Source organism: Pinus tabuliformis, chromosome 6, assembly GCF_031772625.1.
Source record: "Pinus tabuliformis cultivar Carrire ecotype Pingquan chromosome 6, CPIR1, whole genome shotgun sequence".
NCBI lineage: Eukaryota > Viridiplantae > Streptophyta > Pinopsida > Pinales > Pinaceae > Pinus > Pinus tabuliformis.
This window is the reverse complement of record NC_142292.1, coordinates 1681202648-1681225009: the sequence shown is the minus strand read 5'-3', so window position 1 is coordinate 1681225009 and position 22362 is coordinate 1681202648. Positions and strand designations below refer to the sequence as shown.

Sequence of the window (22362 nt, the reverse complement as noted above, 5' to 3'; positions counted from 1 at the left end):
CATGGAGTACTAGATGGAGGATCCTCCACAATCTCTTCTATAGCAATCAGACCAGGTGAAAGAGGTAGACCGTCAGGTCCGTAAAATATTTCCGGTGTCGAAGAAGGTATAGATTCTGTAGCGACAAATGTTTGGGGAATAACACCTTCCGAATCAGTTGTAGATGGAGCTGGTTCAGTAATACAAGTGTTTGTCTTCACACTAGGATCAGCCCTACTGTCCTTTGGTGGCCGCGGAACTTCTTCTATAAAGGTAGAGATACCAGAAATGTTTGGAGTAACAAGAGTCTCCGATGGTGTCGGAACACTTGTTCTAACTTTACCAGGGGATTTTGAACCAGTTAAGCGAGTTCGCTTCATCCGTAACAGTTTTGATTCTGGAGACAAAGACGGTTGACTCGTAAGCCTCCGCGAACGATGGGGTTTCAATTGACTTTTTTCCATTATTGCGATTACTCGATCAACTAAAAATCAAGGGGAAATATGTTTCCAAATTAAATGAATTTTAGACGCTTTGACACAACTTGTTTTTCAATTTTTAAGGTCGAGAAAAAACAAAAGATGACTCTAGTCGCCTTCGATTTTTAATGAGCTTGAAGTGACAAGTGCTCAGATGGACCTTTTCCTTTAAGGAGTCTGAAAAGGAATGAAAGAGACTACTCTGGAAATCTAGACAGAGGGATTACGAAACCAATCACAAAACTGTAGAATACTTTTTACGGTACGGCAATCAATCTTCCCGAATGTTGTGTTCAGTGCATTGCGATCGATAGGGCGGCATACACGGCTTCCTATGGATAAAGGATATAGCCTATTGTGGTCTCGCAATATATACTCGAAGGTACGTGGGAGCACAAGTCCGTACTGGCACTTGTCGTCTCAAAGTGGAGGAATCACCCAACCAACAATTAAAACAATAGTTACCAGGCTTTACGACACCGGAATACATCTCTAGCCTAGACTTCTAAATGTTGTGCGTTAGGTTCCAAGGCGTTTTTAGATTCATTAAATTTATTTTACAGTTGATATTTCTTAAGAAATTTTCCTTTCAGGTTCACTGCGTGATGTAGATATACAATTCCTAAAATGCAATCCAAGATGATAAACAATCGTTTAATCTTCTTTTTGCAATGAAAATCCTAGCTACTAAAGAAAGAGAGATGATATTCTTTCAACATAGAGTAGAGAGCACACACTATATGTATTGTCCTAAATCAAACCAACAAACAGTATAAATGCAAATGCACATGCATGTATTTGTTTTTAGCCTTCTTAATGTGTGAATGATAAAAAGAAAGCAAAGTGCAAATTTGGATTATTTTCAAAGCGACATTACTAACAAACTTCTTTTCAAGACAAAATGAAGACAATGACGACACTTTGTGATTTGGAATTGAAAACTTGCTTTCGACACTTGAAAAACTACTAATTCAAATAAAATACAAGAGTAATAGTGTAATCGACTATCAAGAACAATCGGATTCTCTTCTATGACTGAAAATGACACTTGCGACACTTCCAAATCAAGAAACGACAGTTCAATTACGCTACTTCTTTGTAAAATAGAACTGAAAATGGCTCACAATACATAAAAACATTTACAGTTCTTTGCACAATGGAGGCAGAATAATGGCAAGGAAGGGGGTTTCCAACAGAGGTATACTGACTACAGACAGCAAAACTTCTGAATAGAGCTGAAAAGACTGAAGAAAAACCAAAGTCTCGAGGTAAAATTAGCCTTTTCTGATCGGTGTACTTGTTACACAGGGATTCTAGTATGCATCCCACCTACAGCACACAGGAAGTGCGATGCATACTGATATCCTTGAATAGAGGGTGTGATGGTACAGTGCGAGACTTTTGATCCAGTCCTTGATCACGGTTTGCAGCACAGTTTAGGGATTTAGGTCGAGCAAGTGGTAATAAGTAAATAAATCACAGGGGTAGATCTAACGAGGTTACTAGAGCCACCACAAGGGCAATTAGAGAGTTTTTAAATCGTATTTTTTAGTTCATAAACAAAACTTGGAGATAGACTGAAGCAACATTGATCTACTTTTCACTTGCATAGCAAATGTAGTTTGAAGGCTAGCTGGCTTGACTTCAGGCTCCATCTATAAGTTTATAAAGCAAACAAATATAGAGAAACAAACAATCTATTCGCTCCCCAGTGGAGTCACCATTTTGTTATCGGGAAATCTAGTGTCTTTGCAGAGCTCCTAGTCCCAATCAACAAATGGTACACGTCTTGCTGCCCCAACAATCACGAACATGATATCCTTTAACCTGTTTTGCATTCAATTGTGAAGTCATACAAAAGAGCCACATTCCATTCACAACCTTTCAACAATCTCCTTGTGCGCAAGATTATAAATGGTGTCAATAATAAAGAGCACTCTACAGCCTTGCGCAATTTACCACCTGTTGAAATTTCCTAAAACCTTTGCTATAAATATCTCATGAGCGGCCATCAAAAATCCACATACTCAACAACCCTTTTTCTCTTTTCCTTATCACCAAGATATAGTGCTTTGAAGACACAACGAAACAGGCCATCTCCACCCATAGGCATAGTATTCCATGTCTTTGGTATTCCTCTACTCGCAACGCTAAACCCAGGAGCGCAGCACCACAGTTAGGAGCGCAGCGCTACACTCCCAGAAGCACAACGCTTCAGCCAGGAGCGCAACGCCACTGGAAACATACCACTATTGTCTTGTCAAAAGCATCATCGCCAGGTAAAATCATCTGTTTATAATTATCACTAACTGGACCACCAGCCTTATGTGCTTCTAGAGTAGAGTGTTTCTCATAATGCAAATCTGAAACACGCACTACGTGTGACCTTCACTGAAAGACGGATTGAGAGCTTCAACAGAAACTAGTGAGTCGCATTGATCTGAATTTGTTGAAATGGGTACACCAATAATATTCAAGCTCATGCTGTGATTCTCGTCCTCTGAATCTAGGCAGCTACCAAAGCACAAGGTACAGGCCACACTATGTTTAGATTTGTGGACATTGCAGGTCCCATTAGGCCTACTAGGGCTATCCGACAGAGCATGACCATCATTGTCATCAAATATCACCATTTCTTTATGAGACTTCTTGGGCGCAAAGATGAGTTCTTCTAGACTAGAAGCAAATGGGTCAAAAGTGCTCTGCTCCGAGGTCTCAGTGTCACTGCAGGGCTTCTCACAACCTTTTTATTCCACTCATTTCCCTCATCATAGCAGAAATCACAAAAATCACTCTTCCTTGTTGCAGAATAAATGTTGGTATAGGGAGTTAGGTTGGTAACTGAACTCCTAGCATTCTCCTTGTCAGCAAAGAGCGTCATAGGTGCCTCTACCAATATGACCTTGTCCATTGAAGAGCCCACCAATGTGACCTTGTCATTAACCCTAGTCTCCTGTACAACCATTCCCTTCTTGAAAGATGTATCAAATCTCAAACCCAGATCTACTGATCTATCTTAGGGTTGTTGACCACTGAACTAAGTTTAGTGGGATCAGGGGTTGAGGGCACCAGAGGGTCCATAGCTAAAACCCAAACCCACCTTGGAGATCTGGGGGCTGAGCAAATTCAAATGAAAAATGCAATGAAATACTCAAAAACAAAATTCACATAATCTCTAAACCTTTTTAAGCAGCACTTCACGTCTTCAGATCATACCTCAGTTTTTCCAATCATTGAAACAACAAAAATAAATATGGCAACACAGTGTTTCAGGATTTCTTTTCTCACATACAACCCATAGACATCCAATGTAAGTAGATAGCCCTAACAATTGGCTTGCACTTAACCAATCACAGGTATGTGATGAATAGTAAATGAAGCTTTTCTCCTTTTTCCTGCAACCTACAAAACCTAGAATTTGCTTGAGAAGCATCAACACAACTAGGATGTGCAACCACTGAGCCTCCATTGTAGGTGCAAGGATGAATCATTGCCTCATGATCTTCATTGTCCTCACACCCACATATACAACAAACTTGCTCCTCTGCAACCATCTCACTGTGTTTTGAGTCATTACATATGTCTTTAAGTGACATTTTGCTATATAATCCCTTAAGGCGGTTCGTTATTCGGCATTAACAAGGCCCTATGAAAGCCTTTCACTCTAGATCATGTTTCTCAAATAAAAACTGTGTTGCTGAAGCATTTTAGGTAGGGAGATAGACACAAGCTGATGAATTGAAAAGCTTGGAAAAGATGTAAGTAAGGATGACAACAAATACTGAATGAACATCTATAAATATTCAAGTAATTCCTATCTAGAACCATGAGATCAGTAGTTGTAATCTTTTCACCAGCAATATCCCTATCAACAATGTAACGTGCCCTCTGTAGAGGATATCTCTTTCAATCAAAGCAAAGAAACAAGCTCGCCATATGTTGAGATGAAGATTAGCAGAACAGTAATAGGCCTTCAAATGATAGTTTCTCTCCTTCTCCATCACAATCCAGCCACAAGACCAGCCACTAACATCTCCTAGTTTCTTCTGGATCATTCAATACCTGAACTGCTGCACAAGAGATCTTTGACTCAACCATTCATTCGGTCATATCTTCTGATCCGGGAGCTAGTTTTTTGAGTGTGATATACCATTAGAAAGCTCTTTCTGAGTTGCTCCTGATGAACATGCTTGTGACATGTTTTGTTCTAAAGATCATGTGATAGGAAAACTTTTATCCATCTTCTACATTTTCCTTGAAACAAATCATAGAACAATCTGATGAAGACATCTTCCTTTTTAACTCTAATAATTTTCACAAATGTTTTAAAATTTTCTATATTTTCAAGAGTCAAAGTCAGATCTTCCCCATTGAATTTAGGGCCATTACTCAAAATATATGCATCCTTTGGTAATTGATTAGGAAAACTAGGAATATTAGAAAAATCGATACATGAATACCTTGAACAAATAGAAGCAACATCTGAGTCCTTCATTTAGCTACTGGAGCCACCATAAATACTTTGAAACTCGGGATTTCGAATAATGGAGTCGCCATGCGGATGTTTCATCATTCATATGTGTTTGACTGTTGTCCACCATCAGCAATCGGATTTGCAACTTGAATGATCTTTCCTGGAGAAGATCTGTCACTTCGTCCCCGGCAACAACACCAAAATGTTAGCACTCAGAATTAACCTCAAGACTAAAAAGAGGCAATTCTGAGGTAACCACAAACCAAGATTTTGATCTGGCATCTAACCCTGCCAGACCAGAGAGGGATCCCTCTTTGCCAACAAAATGTGGCTGCAATAAATGAAATCTTAGGCTAGATATGGAGTGCGTGGATTTGTTTGAAAGGTTTTGGGTCGAAACAACAAGAGAAAGGATGATTGGGCTATGGAGTCAATGCCAGTTTCTGTCGGAAAACTTTGGGAAAATTAAGTGCCATGTTCAGCCAGATAAAGATTGTGAATGTGAGAAGATTAGGGGAGAAAGCCCGCTACCCTACAGGCATCAAACAAAGGATGGATCTGTAGCAACAACTTTAGACGAAAGAGAATCACGAGGTTTCGCAACAGAGCATCTAGCAAAGGATGAATTCTACTAATAAAACCATTACAACTAACAACAAAATCATCTTGAAAGGAGCATCATTACAGATGAATTCCTAACATATCTCTTAGATAATGCTGAAACAAGACAAAAAAACAAAATATGCAAGTGAATTACAGGAAAAACATACTAAACATCAACACCGTGATGAATCCCAGGTCCAAAGGGAAGAAAACTTCTTTATTAAAATGATATTTAGGAAAATTTTACATAGTCCAATGGCAGCCTCACTCTGCTGCAAAAAATCAACCCTTACATCATCAAACTAATCCTATTTATAATATTACATATTAATTATTGATTCCTAAACATAGGAATCAAAATAATTAAAATAGAAAAAACAAACAAAACCTAAATATGTTTTTAAGCGGTCAAATTACATAAATTAAATTATAACAAAATAACCTAATTAAATCTCAAAAATAAAAAGGAACAATTAATTTTTTGCCACAAGTACAATTGCTAAAGTCTGTTGTGGAACATCGCTAGAAATCAAGGATAATCTGGGATGCTGATCAACTCATCCTCTACTTGCGCCTTGTAGATGCCTTGGGTTCTTGAAATATTTGCCATTTGTTCATTGAATAATTAGAATACTACCACCTCTCCTTCAAAAACTCAATGCTATTGATGTCATAGCTAAAACACTTGTCATCAATTCCTAGAAAACATGAACTTCTAGGAGGAGATGTGAAGTCAGCTCTACGAAGGGCAGCATTAGCATGGCCAGCTTCTCTTAGCACATAATCGAGATAATTATGCTCTAAAACATGTTCTCCTGGTCTTTCATGGTGTAGATATTCAAGCCCTGGATCTACCAAACGATAATCAATATCAAATAACAACCCATTCCTCACAGGCATTGGATCAGTAGGAGGAAGAGCATGTCTCTGATACGCATAAGCATATGAATCTGATGCTTGCAAAGCATAAGCATCAAACAATGGCTCACATTGAGGCAATAGTGTGTCAGGTTAATATAATGGAGCTTGGGGAACCTGATCAACAAATGGTACACGTCTTGCTTGTAGAAATTTCACCTGTAGAACAAACCGATATATGCAATGTCATAAAGCATAATACTTTTTCTACTTCTACAAAACATTAAGCAGAAGCATAATCAAATTCATGAGCAACATCAAGTAGAAACATGCATAATTGATCAAGAGAAATAATCACACATAACACAAGATATATCCAAGGGAAAGCACCAGCATAAAACCCCAACCATGTATTATCAATCAATTGGAAATCCTCTTCAAAATAAAAAAAGAATAAACTCTCGAGCTATCCAGTTCTCAACGAACTATGAAGATATGAAGATATGTCTCATGAACCAACCAAGCCCTGTATATAAAGGCTTTACCTATGGTCCAATCCCTATTTCCTTGCATAGTTTTCTTAGGAAATAATAGAAAAAGCATAAGAAATTAATTCCAAACATACCAAGTCAACCTATGGTCCAACTACGCAATCCTTGAGGACACTAGTTCCTCAATCATGCAAAAACTACTTACTAGAAATAGTCAAGCATCTGGTAGTACATTGTCCCACATCTGATCTCAACTGGGTCTCTGACAGAACTGACATGCAATAGTTATCCATGAGTGAATCCTCATTTATCTAAAATAATAGTTGTCACATGCATGAAAGCATTAACAAACTATATTTTATTATTTTAACAACTTGTTAAAATAATCTAACTGGACTTGACTAGTTAGAACTAAGTCAACTGATTCTCTCATTATAGAACTCATACTTATTCCCTCAATCAGTGGAGGAAATTAAGGATAAATTCCTCAATCAGTGGGACAACTCATGTGCATGCTCACAAAGACTTCAAGTTCGAATTTCCTTAACTAATTAACTCAACTGAATTAATTAATTAATATTTCCAACTACTGTTAAGACCAAAATTAATTTTACTTCCTGTAGATAGACTAGGGACTGCTATAAATAGGAAGGGACCCAGAAATGTTATTTTTAGAACTTTATGTTTTTAGTAGTTTCACTCTCACCCAATGTGGCCAATGACCTCACTGGATAAACTACTATTTTTAGACATGCTATTTTTAGCATGTCTATTTTTGGCACATTCTAAATTTAGCATTTCTTGTTGCACACTTTTCAACACTACCTCTCAATAGGAAAGGCTTCCTCTCGAACCCGATCTTCTAACTCTGGAATGTTCTGCATGCAACACATCTACTCGGTCCACTTGCTCCAACAACACTTGGAACAAAAACACTCCCAACTGACCACTTTGTTGGGCTAGGAACATAATCTGATGCTGAAGCTCTACTTGCTGCTAACAAGTGCTCCCTCTCTGACATCTATGCTACTACAACATCTCCATGCATCTCACACCATTTCACACCTCTCTGTGCCACCTAGCACTGTGCAAAACACTTGTGCCTCTTGCATTGTTGCAGCCTGCTAGCTATGCACCGTCCTGGGATTCCCTGCACTGTCGCTCTCTCTGCCGCTCCATCTACATCTGTCTCTACCCAATCAGTCAGTTCTTGCTACTCCACGTCAGGGCTCCTGTAGCAAGGTCTCATCCAAGGGCTTGGGTACCTCAAGGATCCTTCCCCTCCTCCTTGGGACGATCACTCTATATCGCCCCACCTCCTACTTGGAGGTATGGCTGCATGTGATCCTTCAGCCCACCTGGTTCAAAGTTTCCCCCTACTGGAGGTCTCTGCATGAGTAGATGTCTCTACTCGATCGCCACTCAGGTTCCCCTGTTGTGGCTACTCCACAACCTCTTGAAGTTGTTGCACTAGTCGTGGCTCCTCCACAATCGTCTGAGACTTCTTCTGGCTCTGGATGTTGAGAGGTAATATACCCTCCCTCTCAACCACTGATCTGAATTTGAAACTACTTGTAAATTATTAGCAAGGTATTCAATTCAGTAAACATACATGTTTAAGTGATGTACATGTCTTGAAGTTAAAAAAAAAATGAGTTTTTCAGTTGTTTATGACCCTTTTATGTGTAGTAGAATTAATTCATTTCTCTGTTTAACATACTAAAACAGATTTATTCAGGAAAATAACTCAACCATAGATGCAAAAGAAACTGATAACGCAGTTCACCCCTCCTGGGCTACATCTGCTGGGTCCAAGGCTCCCAAATGGGCATGTCATTGATTTGATTAAAAGCTCAAAATGTTTGTACAGCTGAGTACAAGCCTTTACATGCAAAATAGACTGTAAAAATGGATTCAGAGTACTCAAATCCTTCAGGATTGACTACTGGTTCACCTTCAATGGGTACCTGCAACCCAATACAGCTCTCACAATGGTGGGCCCTATTGGCTCCTAGAACTTCCACGAAGCAAATACACCTGCAAACGACCTCTGATTGCTCTCTCACTTGTGCCATTGGCTTCAGAATCATCTGAAACCCCAAAATAAATAAAAAAATTCGTCCAAAAAGGACTTTCCTAGCCAAAGTTATGGCTCATTGAAGATTTCCTCCAATTTGGCCTAGAATCACTCCAGCTAACTGTAGTTAGAGTCCAGATAGGCCCGCCAAATATGGCGGCCCCGCCAATTTTGGCGCTCCGCCAATTCCGCCGCTAACTGACCGTCGGTTATCCGTTTGTCATAGCTGTGCATGTGAACGGGATTTCGGGCTCGGCGGTTCTGCATAGGATTCCGTGCCCACCTTTAAGAACTGGCGGTTAAACTTACGTGTTAGCCCCCGACTTACGGGAATGTGACCACGTTCCAAAGGGCGGTGACCATTGTTTATGGCGCCGACGGTTATGGTAAGGCCCACGGTTCGGGGGCTGCGGACATATGTGATGGGGGCTGGCCCCCTTTAGGCCCCGCCCAAACGCAATACAACCTTTTAATATTGTTAACTCCACTAGCAGATCAAGTCCGATCCCATTGGTGCGTTGGTAAAGCATTGTAATGTGGTTTGAGTGGTCGTGGGTTCGATTCACAACCCGATTAAATTTTTTAAACATATGCGCCCATTAATGTTGATGTCACCTTGGGCCATGTGGCGGTCTCCGGGCCTGCCACGTGGTGGCTTGCCATTCGCTACCCGAAAAAGAATATTCTCTCGAATATTCTATTTTAAAATTTTTGAAAAAAATTCAAAATTTCAATGTTATTGGGCAAATTTTTTTTTTGGCGTAACTTCCTCATACGGAGACCGTTTTTCGAACCATTCACAGTGTCGGAATCAAGAAGACGAGCTCTATTCAGTCGTTTAAGTTCAAACTAGTTCTGAGCACTTTCATTTTTTACCATTTTACAACACTTGGTCCTGAGCTCCTGATCAACCACCAAGTCTCCATCAGTTGCCTTGTTGCTCAAAGCTTTGCATGCATCTTGAACCTCAAGAGCATACAGGTTCTTGACTTGTGAACCAATCTGCTTCACCTGTCCAATGATGATGTGTCTAAGGAAAACATTTCCCTTACTGAAGACTACATGATAACCTCTGTCTTCCAACATTGTGATTGACACCAAGTTTCTCTTCAGTCCTCGTACATAATTTTCATCGATCAAGGTAAGGCGAGGTCCATGCTCCCTCTGAAAAATAGTCGTGCCTACACCTGAGACACTATACCTCTCATCATTACCCATCGCTATGAGTATCTGGAGATCTTTCTCCTCCAAAGTACTGAACAAACTCTTGTCGCCAGTCATGTGGAAAGAAGCGCCACTGTGAAGAAACCAACCACTTCCCACCATGGATGAAACCATGCATGCGAAGAGTGTGAAATCCAACTCAAACTATGAAGCAAGTGCCTCACCTTCAAATCCTTCCCTAGATCCCTTCTTGGATTTCCTTCGTGGAAAATTTGTAGCATAATGGCCCACCTCATGACAACAAAAGCATCGCACTTTCGATTTTTTCAACCTTCTTCCCATCATTGGAAGAAATGGATTCATAAAGAGAACCCTTCTCCTTCCCCTTCTTCACCTTACTCACTAAGGCATAGTTCTCCTCATCATGCATGGATGAAGAACTGTCTCTGTTGCTCCATCTGATCTCCTCCTGCATCAAATCCGACCATAGTCATTTCCAATCTGGAATTTTCTCCCTTCCATTCACCGAGTCCTGGTAGCTATGCCAACTCTTAGGAAGGCTAAGGAGTGATAGACTCACCATATCCTCATCTGATGGCATGGCCCCTACACTTGCAATCTCATCCCTGCATGTGATGAGCTTGGTCAGATACATAGAGATCGTCTCATCCCTTTCACACTTGATATTTTGAAGTTTGTCCTTTAGTGCCAGCTTCCTCTCATCACTGCTATTCTGATATAAATCTTTCAATGTTTTCCACATTGCATGTGGAGTCTCCTTCCCATGGAGGCTCGAGACAATGTGATCTTGCACTCCCTCCAAGAGAATTATCCTAGCTCTAGCCACACACTTCCTCCATTCCACCTGCTCAGTCTTGTCAGTAGCCTTAGGGATTTCTTGATCAATGGAATCATTAAGACCATTATCTTCCAAAACTACCTCCATGCAATCCTTCCAAGCTATATACTTTGAGCTACCATCAATGGCATACTCAAGCCTCAAACCATAGAACGCCATCGATGAAATAGATGTGATAAGAACTTGAGATCTATATCCCGAAAAATAAACTTCGAATTTCTCCAGCTAGTATACTGTTCTTGCTTGATCACTTGTGCTTTGATACCATGTAGAATTTTTCTAGAAATCAGCTAGCTCCGATACCATGTAGAAATTTCACCTGTAGAACAAACTGATATATGCAATGTCCTAAAGCATAATACTTGTCCTACTTATACAAAACATTAAGCGGAAGAATAATCGAATTCATGTGCAAAATCAAGTAGAAACATGCATAACTGATCAAGATAAATAATCACACATAACACAAGATATATATAGGGGAAAACACCAACATAAAATCCCAACCACGTTTATCAATCAAGTGAAATCCTCTTCACAATACAAAAAGAATCAGCTCTCAAGCTATCCAGTTCTCAATGAACTATGAAGATATGAAGATATGTCTCATGAACCAACCAAGCCCTATATATAAAGGCTTTACCTATGGTCCAATCCCTATTTCCTTGCGCATTTTTCTTAGGAAATAATAGAAAAAGCATATGCAATTAATTCCAAACATCCCAAGTCAACCTATGGTCCAACTACGCAATCCTTGGGGACACTAGTTCCTCAATCATGCAAAAACTACTAACTAGAAATAGTCAAGCATCTGATAGTACATTGTCCCACATCTGATCTCAACTGGGTCTTTGACAGAACTGACATGCAACAGTTATCCATGAGTGAATCCTCAGTTATCTAAAATAATAGTTGTCACATGCATGCAAGCATTAACAAACTATATTTTATTATTTTAACAACTTGTTAAAATAATCTAAATGGACTTGACTAGTTAGAACTAAGTCAATTGATTCTCTCATTATAGAACTCATACTTATTCCCTCAATCAGTGGAGGAAATTAAGGATAAATTCCTCAATCAGTGGGACAACTCATGTGCATGCTCACAAAGACTTCAAATTCGAATTTCCTTAACTAATTAACTCAACTGAATTAATTAATTAATATTTCCAACTGCTGTTAAGATCAAAATTAATTTTACTTCCTATAGATAGACTAGGATTGCTACAAATAGGAAGGGACCCAGAAATTTTATTTTTATAACTTTCTATTTTTAGCAGTTTCACCTCTCACCCAATGTGGCCAATGACCTCACTGGCCAAACTGCGATTTTTAGACATGCTATTTTTAGCATGTCTATTTTTATCACATTCTAAATTTATCATTTCTTGTTGCACACTTTTCAACATTGTTACCCCAATAATCACAAATAGGTTTCCCAGGCCATCCACGAGAGTTCTAAGAAGGCGCCAGTTGAAACAGCTGGGAGATCCTTTAACCTGTTCTACATTCAATTGTGAAGTCATACAAAAGAGCCACATTCCATTCACAGTGTTTCAACAAGCTCCTTGTGTGCAAGCTTATAAATGGTGTTTGTAATAAAGAGCACTCTGCAGCCTTGGGAAATTTACTGCCTGTTGAAAGTGCCTGAAACCTTTGCTGTAAATATCTCATGAGTGGCCATCAAAAATCCACATACTCAACAACCCTTTTGCTCTCTTCCTTATCACCAGGATACGGTGCTTTGAAGACACAATGACACGGGCCATCTCCACCCATAGGCATAGCAATCCATGTCTTTGGCATTCCTCTACTCGCAATGCTAAACCAAGGAGCGTAGCGCCACAGTCAAAAGCACAACGCTACACTCCCAGAAGCGCAACGCTTCAGCCAGGAGCGCAACGCCACTGACAACATACCCCACTTGTCTTGTCAAAAGCATCATCACCAGGTAAAATCATCGGTCTATCATTATCACTAACTGGACCACCAACATTATGTGCTTCCAGAGTAGAGTGTTTCTCATAATGCAAATCTGAAACATGCACGACGTGTGACCTTGACTAAGAAGACGAATTGAGATCTTTAGCAGAAACTAGCGAGTCACATTGATCTGTATTTGCTGAACTGGGTACAACAATAATATTCAAGCCCATGTTGTGATTCTCGTCCTCTGAATCTAGGCAGCTATCAAAGCACAAGGTACTGGCCACAGTGAGTTTAGATTTTTGGACATTGCAGGTCCTTTTAGGCCAGCTAGGGCTATCCAATGGAGCATGACCATCATTGTCATCAAATATCACCATTTCTTTATGAGACTTCCTAGGCGCAAAGATGAGTTCTTCTGGACCAAAAGCAAATGGGTCAAAAGTGCTCTTCTCCAGGTCTTGACATCACTACGGGGCTTCTCAACAACCATTTCATTCCACTCATTTCCCTCATTATAGTAGAAATCACCAAAATCACTCTTCCTTGTTGCAGAAGAAATGTTGGTCTAGGGAGTTAGGTTTGTAATCGAACTCCTAACATTCTCCCTGTCAACAAAGAGCGTCACAGGTGCCTTTGCCAATATGACATTTTCCATTGAAGGGCCCACCAATGTGACCTTGTCATTAACCCTAGTCTCCTCTATAGCCATTCCATTCTTGAAAGATGCATCAAGTCCCAAACCAGATCTACTGATCTATGCTTAGGGTTGTTGACCACTAAACTAAGTTTAGTGGGATCAGGGGTTGAGGGCACTAGAGGGTCCATAGCTAAAACCAAAAACCCACCTTGGAGATCTAGGGGCTGAGCGAATTCAACCAAAAAATGCAATGAAATACTCAAAAACAAAATTCACTTAATCTCTAAACCTTTTTAAGCAACACTTTAGGTCTTCAGATCATACCTCAGTCTTTCCAATCGTTGAAACATCAAAAATAAATATGGAAACACAACATTTCGGGATTTCTTTTCTCACATACAACCCACAGACATCCAATGTAGGTATACAACCCTAACAACTGGCTTGCACTTAACCAATCATAGGTCTATGATGAATAGTAAATGAAGCTTTTCTCCTTTTTCCTACAACCTACAAAACCTATAAATTGCTCGAGAAGCATCAAAACAACTAGGATGTGCAACAACTAAACCTCCGTTGCAGGTGCAAGGATGAATCATTGCCTCGTGATCTTCATTGTCCTCACACCCATAGATACAACAAACTTGCTCCTCTGCAACCATCTCTATGTGTTTTGAGTCATTTCATATGTCTTTAAGTGACATTTCGCTATATAATCTCTTAAGGCAGTTCGTTATTCAGCCTTAACAAGGCCCTATGAAAGCCTTTCACTCCAGATCATGTTGCTCAAATAAAAACCATGTTATTGAAGCATTTTAGGTAGGTATATAAACATAAGCTGATGAATTGAAAAGCTTGGAAAAGATGCAAGTAAGGATGACAACAAATACTAAATGAACATCTATAAATATTCAATTAATTCCTCTCTATAACCATGAGACCAGTAGCTATAAAATTTTCACGAGCAATATCCCTGTCAACAATGTACCATGCCCTCTGCACAGGATATCTCTTTCAATCAAAGCAGAGAAACAAGGTTGCCATATGTTGAGATGAAGATTAGCAGCACGGTAATAGGCCTTCAAATGCTATGTTCTCTCCTTCTCCATCATAATCTAGTGACAAGACCAGCCACTGAAATCTCCTAGTTTCTTCTGGAGCATTCAATACCTGAACTGCTACATGGGAGATCTTTGACTCAACCATTCATTCGGTCATACCTTCTGATCCGAGAGCCGGTTTTTGGAGTGTGATATAACGTTGGAAATCTCTTTCTGAGATGCTCCTGATGAACATGCTTATGAAATGTTTTGTGCTGAAGATCATGTGAAAAACATCTAACAAAACCAAACATAGTAAGAGCACATGTTGATCCTTGGTGACAGGTTGCGAAGACTGGAACTAACAGCTTCCATTCTGGAAACAGGAGCAAATGTTTCTTCAAAATCGATTCCTTCAACCTGTGCATATTCTTTACAGACTAATCTTGCCTTGTTCCTGGTAACCTGTAATCCTTCAACTATTTTTCTCTCCCTAAACCTGTAATGAAACTGCCATCTTGTTCAAACTACCTTCTAGTCAATCGTAGACTTGTGCCATATACTGCCACATAGACTCATCCTCTACAAACATTAAGGAGTCAACAAGCCAGATTGTTCAAAATAGTGAGTCACCTAATGGGCCATCTTGACTTGAGTCATTATCTGAAGCAATTGCTAATTCATCATGACCTTTTGCTTTTACAAATCTTTAAAGCATAACTGCTAAAACCTTGTTATCTGCTTGGTCTTCCTATACCTGTTTCCTTTTCCAGACCTTCTTATTCCTACAATCTCAAGCCATGTGCCCATAGTTATGACACTTGAAGAATTCAATGTTGTCCATAGGTGATTCCATTTGATATTTGCAACCACGAGCGCTATGGCCATAGTTATGGAATTTGAAACATTCAATGTTTGGCCCATCTAGCATGTATCCTCTTTTAAGAAAATGATCGTGGAACCTGTCTCGTGATCCTGTAAACTACTTCCATGGTTTTGCGGATAATTATTGTACCTATCAAAAACTTCACAATCCCTAGCCATATGTCCATAGTTAGCACATAAAAATCAATAACCATTAAATAAATGTGCATACCTGAATGGTTCATTTGGATGCGATGGTCCTTGATAGTTGTACCTGTCAATAACTTTACAATCCTTGGCCATATGTCCATAGTTAGCGCATGAGAAACAATAACCATTAAATAAATGAACATACCTAGAATATTTTTCATTCTTCTTTGGAGGCAATGTTGTAGTTTGCTGTGGTCTTTTGTTCTTGATTGCTTTAGTCTTATTCTTTGGAGTTGCAACATTCTTCTTTGGCTTTTCACTTTGATTAAGTTCCTTCTTAGAATCATCCTATGAAGATGTGGAGATTGTACCTTCATCAACTGGAGCTTTAACCATCTTCAATTGCCTTCTTTTTTTCTTCTTTATCTGTCATATCTTGTAACACTTATTTTTGCGATCCCTTGATTTTGTTGATCTCATCACTGGTTCAGTCAAGTTCTTCTTGGTTTTGATCAAGATCTTATTGAAACCATATATTCAAGATCTTCCTTCTTTTTTTCTGTCTCCTCAACCTGTAGCTTGAGAAGAGTGGTCTTCTCTACTTCTCTATTGAGAACCTTTATCTATCCCTTCTTCTTCTCATTTTCAATCCTGAGCCTACTTGTTTCTACTGAATATGTTTCTAATTCCTTTTTATTTTGGTCAACAACAGATATGTATCTTTGATCAAATTCCTTCCTTTCAATTTTTGCTTCTTGCATCTGTTGTGTGACCCTACTAATCTCTGCAAATGCTGTCTTGAGTTCTTGTTGCTTCTGTTGGACTTCTCTCTTGAGGTCTCGTGTCACTGTACTATTGATTTCTTCCAATTGAGTTCTAAGACTACTAATCATCTTCTCAGACTCTTCATTTTCTTTGATGAGTTCTTTTGTTGTCTTCAATTCTACTTCTAAAATTCTTGTCTTTTCCTTTTGACTTTTGAGTTCCTTTATCACCTTGATCACTTGATTTTGAAACTCTGTTTTACTCATTTATCCATTTTCTTCATCATAATCAGAAGGATCCAAATTTTCAATAACATCTTGACCTAATTGCTTTGTTGAATAGAGATTATGAAGCTTTTCCCAAAGAGCTTTATTTGTTGAACATTGACCAAATTTTGTTTTCATAGAATTTGGAAAAACATTCAAAATTACATTCATGGCCTTTAAATTGTACCTTTTAGATTTGTCGGTAGACGTGTCTCTAGAAACAATTGATTCCCATACTCCATGTGCCTGCGAATGTACTTCCATCCTCGATTCCCATATCTATTATTTATCTTCATCAAAATTAGGGGTTGGTACACAATACTCACTTTCTTCAGATTTTGTTGTACCTGTACCTTCCTTTGAAATCCTTGTAACCCGCTTCTTTGAATTTCCCATATCTATGCTCTGAAAATTGACTTCCAACTATAGGTGACTTTATGCACCAGGCTAGCACCTCCCTGCCACCCTATAATGACTGAAATGAGACAAGAGTGTGGATTCCCATACTAGGGACAACAATCAACGATACAATATGATTTACAATGATTTTGACTGAACACCCAATCACATTAATACCTGCAACCCAACCATGACATCATCCCAATAGAGGCTCATATACCTCCCAATAATACCTTTTTGACTCTAGGCAAATTGACTCTTTTACAATAGTGACTCTTCCAATGATGACACTTTTACAAATGACTCTTTACAACTTTACAATGATGACTCTTGGCCTTGACACTTATTCACAATATACAAATTTTGTTCATGTATTTAAAGGATGTCTCGCTAAAATGCTTCCTTTGATTTGATACTTCTGATCTTGAATTCTTGCTTGAAGTTGTACTTGAATCTTCTTCTATCTGCATGCAAAATTTTCCTAGCGAAACCCAATCTCAAAACGAAAAACAAATACCCTTCAACTTACCTCTGCCCGTAAAACACATGTAAGTGCATTATAATGAATAAATACAAACTAAATTACAATGCATACCTGAAATGTTCTTGTCACTTTTTCTGTTGACTTGTTGCAGCAGTAGACAAAGACTCCCACTCTTGATATAGGCCTGGACTCTATGCAAGACTATATCCAAAACTGACCTAAAGATATATACAATAGAAATTGATGACAGACCCTAGAATTGTGATGAGCCAAGTTCTAAGTAAAACAATAGAGATCATTTTATCAACTATGACAAGACAAGTAACATGAAATTACAAAATCATATAGATTTAGCAGACTTGGTGTAGCATCAAATGTGTAGTATCAAGAATAGGACATCCCATATGTGGTATCAAAACTAATTGTGACATATAGAGACATAGAGATATAACCAAGACCCCGTATATACTTAGGTTGTCCTGCAAAAACATATGTCAGAGATGATATTCAAAATTAAAATGTAAACACTTAATCATACATAACTTGTTGTAGGAGACTTACCCTTGACAGTTGATGTGTGGTCCTTATTACAGTGATCATTGAATGCATTTTTTTCTTGCCTTCTAGGAGCTCGATATTGAATTTGTCGTATCTATGTAATTTCAGATCTCCAGGGTCTGAAATTTCATCCTGTGGTATCTCTCTGAGTCCTCTTTGTAACCCCACATGTATGATCAGTATTGGATTCTTCAAGAAAGAGTTATGCCCAATCTCCCACAATGACCTGATTATATACTAGTTCAGTAGAGCTAACTTGTATGAAGTGCCACGTGTCACTACTGCGACCTTCAACCCTGAAAAGTCTACTCAACAAACTAAATTCCATCCTATTTCTTTGGCTACTTAGGAAATTTGAATCTAATTTGTAGAAAGAAAGTTATGAAGATTTTCCCAACATCGCCTATTTGACATGGAATTTGGGAGCCTGCAAAAACCCTAAGTTCTTCAGATCATATCTATGAAAATATAGTGAACTAAGATCTAAAATTTGATCACGAGATTCATCAAAATTTAGGCTCAAGTGGGTTTCCATTTCAGCTTCTGAAGCTTCTCAGAAAAAAAAAAAAAAAAGTTATAGCAAAACTTCCATGATGACCTGTTGAAGCCACAAAATCCCTACTAGAGGAGGATATGAGGATCATTATTTATATGAATGTCTTGAGTTGAGAGGGTCCTCAATAAGTGAACGTTGGAGGGATTTTATGAGAAAAAAATATTATTAATTATTGACTATTCAATGACCACAACCAATTATGAGTGCCATGCCACAACCCCATAGGGTTTTAGCCCACTAACTGGGGTTTCTAACTTCAAATGAAAATAACTCTCAAACCGTGAAGAACTGGGAGGCGTACCATATATCAACGAAGCATCTCGATGAGTAGAATCCATCGAGAAGATATTTGATTCAAAAAAATATGAGTTGTCAAGTCAAAATTCCCTTGCAAGATCGGGGTATCCCCTGGTGCTGCTTTGGTTGACATCAATGACAACCACTGATCAACAATGACAAGGGCACTTCCATTGAATGAGTTTTCTTCTACTATTCCACTCGGTCAAAAGGTATAAGAAAGATATAAGTGACAAGTTTGTTGATGTACTTTCTAGGCTGATAGTTTGTGTAATTACTATCCTCGAGCATCATGTTGTTTTACATGAAATTTATGTTCAACAGAATACATACTTTCGAGATGTATATTCAAGCTTGAGTCAAAGGAATAAAGTAGAGGAATTTGATTACCATTTGCATCATAATGTATTGTATCATCTTGGTAAGAAGGATGTTGCTACTGATAGTAACATGGACAAATCCAAATGGATAGAGGTTGTAAAGGTGACAGAACTGTACCCTCACCTGCTGGACAACTGAAGTGATCTTTTGGAGTCCAAAAGGCTTTGAATGGGGAGGAGTGATCAGGTGCTCAAAATTATGATCAAAAATAAAAGTCGTCAGAATGGTGTGGAACATGAATGAAAACATAGTTCTCATCATCCTAAATCTGGTGCAACTTGTTTCGCGTGAAACAGACACTATATGGATTCAAAAACACATTCTCTTCACTTTGGCAAACAAGTAATTTTTTTTGAAAAAAAGGGGGACAACCTAGTCAACAGTCCGTACTGCTGACTAGGCTGCCCAGTTGGCACTGACTGTGTAGCTGAGGTGGCACCATAATATCATAAGTGAATTGTTGAGTTTCATGTGGCACGTTCGTATATGCATGAGTTGGCAGGATGCTATTAGTTGAAGGCTATACAGGTGGACCAATGATAGGGTGACACATGGCAAACCCAGAGGCCGCCACGTGCCCTCTCAAAGGTTGAATAAAATTTTATGTGGGGAGGCCATGGTTGAACCTACGACCTCAGCCATAACAACACCAATATTTACCTCCATGCCTGCAGGTTGGTTCTTAACCAACAAATCGGAGGCAGGACAACTTTAAAGAATCGGCCCCAGCACAAGCCAGGGTGCGATGCGATGAATTGGCCCCAGAACAAGCTAGGGTGCGATGCGATGAATCAGCACCAAGCGTAATCGGGTTGTGATGCGATAATCGTAATCGTACATCACAGAAGTGAAGAGTCCTGTATATTTGTTACCCCCTCGATGTTATAGAAATATTTGGGCACAACAACCCCAATCACATATGTCCATAAACCAAGGGCTTCTAAGTCTCTAAAAGTGTTGTTTCATACCCTAAAGGAGCAAGGTTAGCTGATTACATCATCTCCCAGAAGTTCGCCCTGAAAAACTACTCAGAACTTGTCAAAACAAGACCATACAGACTGCCCGGTCCTAAGGGTGTGATGCATCTCACCTGCCGCATGCAAAAAGTGCGATGTGTACTGGAAAGCTCTTCTATAGGGTGCGATGAGTGAGAGAAGAAAAATGGCAGAAGCAGTTTGATAGGTGGAGACCTTGAGAATCTTCTAGAAGCTGCTCATTTGACACTTGCCTCTCCGAATTCGCCCAGGGATGAGTAAGGGATCATGAAATCTCCAAGTGGAACCAAGAAATATCAGAGAGATGACAATAATCAAAATCCCAAAAGCTGACTCACCCCTCTGCAAACATCTATATATGGATCCCTCATCCCAGAGACCCAAAGGCTGGAATTTTGGTAATTTGCAAGGAAGTGCTATTGGTTTCTCTTTGAAGACATTGTTAAGTGATCTTGCTTTGTATGAGGTGAAGAGGGCTTTCATGCTAGGAGGATGGCGTTGGGTCAAACTAATGGGTTGTAATCCTCTCTTCTACTACTTCTATCAATAAAGCTATTTGAGTTTTCCTCCATATTCTTGTATATCTCTGAACCTTGTATTGATATATGCATCTGTATGGTTAATATAAATTTGATCCTATATTTTTTATGGTTACAGATCTCTATGCTTTGATGGTATTATGCTGCTTTGACTCTACGGGTGCTCTTTGAAGTGGGACAAGTAAGGAAGGAGTGGCAAAATTCTGTCAAAGGGGAAAGGAAACAAGCAAGGAGCCAAGTGAAAGACTGAGGTTGGTACTCTCTGCTTCTTTCTCATTTATCTCTCATAAAGGAAAACACAAGTGACTTTATTTTGTTTGTTTCTAAGATAGCTACCCATCTTAGTGGGACTAACAGTGCTGAATAGACACTAGTTTTCTTGATAAAAAAATGGCGACTCCACTGGGAGCGAATAGTTTGATTGCTTGTCTCTATTTGTTTGCTTCATAAGCTATAGACAGAGCTTGAAGTTAAGCCAGCTAGCCTTCGAACTGCATTTTCTATGCAAGTGAAAAGTAAATCAACGTTGTTTCAGTCAATCTTCAGGTTTGTTTATGAACTGAAAAACTGACTTGCAAAAATCCTAAGTGCCCTGGTGGTAGCTCAAGTAACCTCATTAGATCAGCCCCTATACTTTGTATTTACTGACTATCATTAGCTCAGCCTAAATCCCTGAACTAAGCTGCAAACTGTGACCAAAAACCAAGTTAAAGTCTCGTCCCTAGACCATCACACTGTCTCCTTTTGGTAGACTAGATGCATCGCACCTCCCGTGTGTAGTAGGTGGGATGCATCCCTGTTTCCCTGTGTTACAGGTGCGATGATCAGATAAGACTATTTCTGCCTCTAGATTTTGGTTTTTTCTTCACTGTCTTCAGCTTGATTCAGGAGTTTTTCTGTCTGTGATCAGCATACCACTGTTGAAACTCCCTTCCTTTGCATTATTTAGCCTCCATTGTACAAATAATTGTGAATGTTTTTTATGTATTTTTTTCCATTTACAGTTCTCTTTTACAAAAAAGTAGCTTAATCGAAGTGTCGTCTTTTGATTTGAAAGTGTCGCAAGTGTCGTTTTCAGTAAAAGAAAAGAATCCTAGTCTGTTGATGGTCGATTACACTGTTACTCTTGTATTTGATATGAATTAATAGTATTTCAAGTGTCGAAAGCAGTTTTCAATTCAAAATAGCAAAGTGTCGTCCTTGTCTTCCTTTCATCTTTTGAAGAGAAAATTGTTAGTACTGTCGCTTTGAGAGAAAAGATAGTTCAGATTTTTATTTAGCATTCTTTCTGTCATTCACACATTAAGAAAGAAGAAAACAAATACATGCATGTGCATTTGCATTTAGACTACTTGTTGATTTTGATTTAGGATAGTGCATTCTAGTGTGTTCTCTTTGCTCTATGTTGAAAGAATTTCACTCCACTTTCCTTAGTAGCTAGGATTTTCATTGCAAAAAGAAGAGTAAATGACTATTTATCATCTTAGATTGCATATTTAGGAATTGTATATCTACA

At 38.9% G+C, this 22362-nt stretch overlaps 2 pseudogenes; both read right to left on the bottom strand.

Annotated features, from left to right (window-relative positions):
* Positions 1 to 2672: 2672 nt before the first annotated feature.
* On the bottom strand, positions 2673 to 3539 carry LOC149265416 (uncharacterized; annotated as a pseudogene).
* Positions 3540 to 6168: 2629 nt separating this feature from the next.
* Positions 6169 to 13740, bottom strand: LOC149265415 (uncharacterized; annotated as a pseudogene).
* Between the last annotated feature and the right edge of the window lie 8622 nt (positions 13741 to 22362).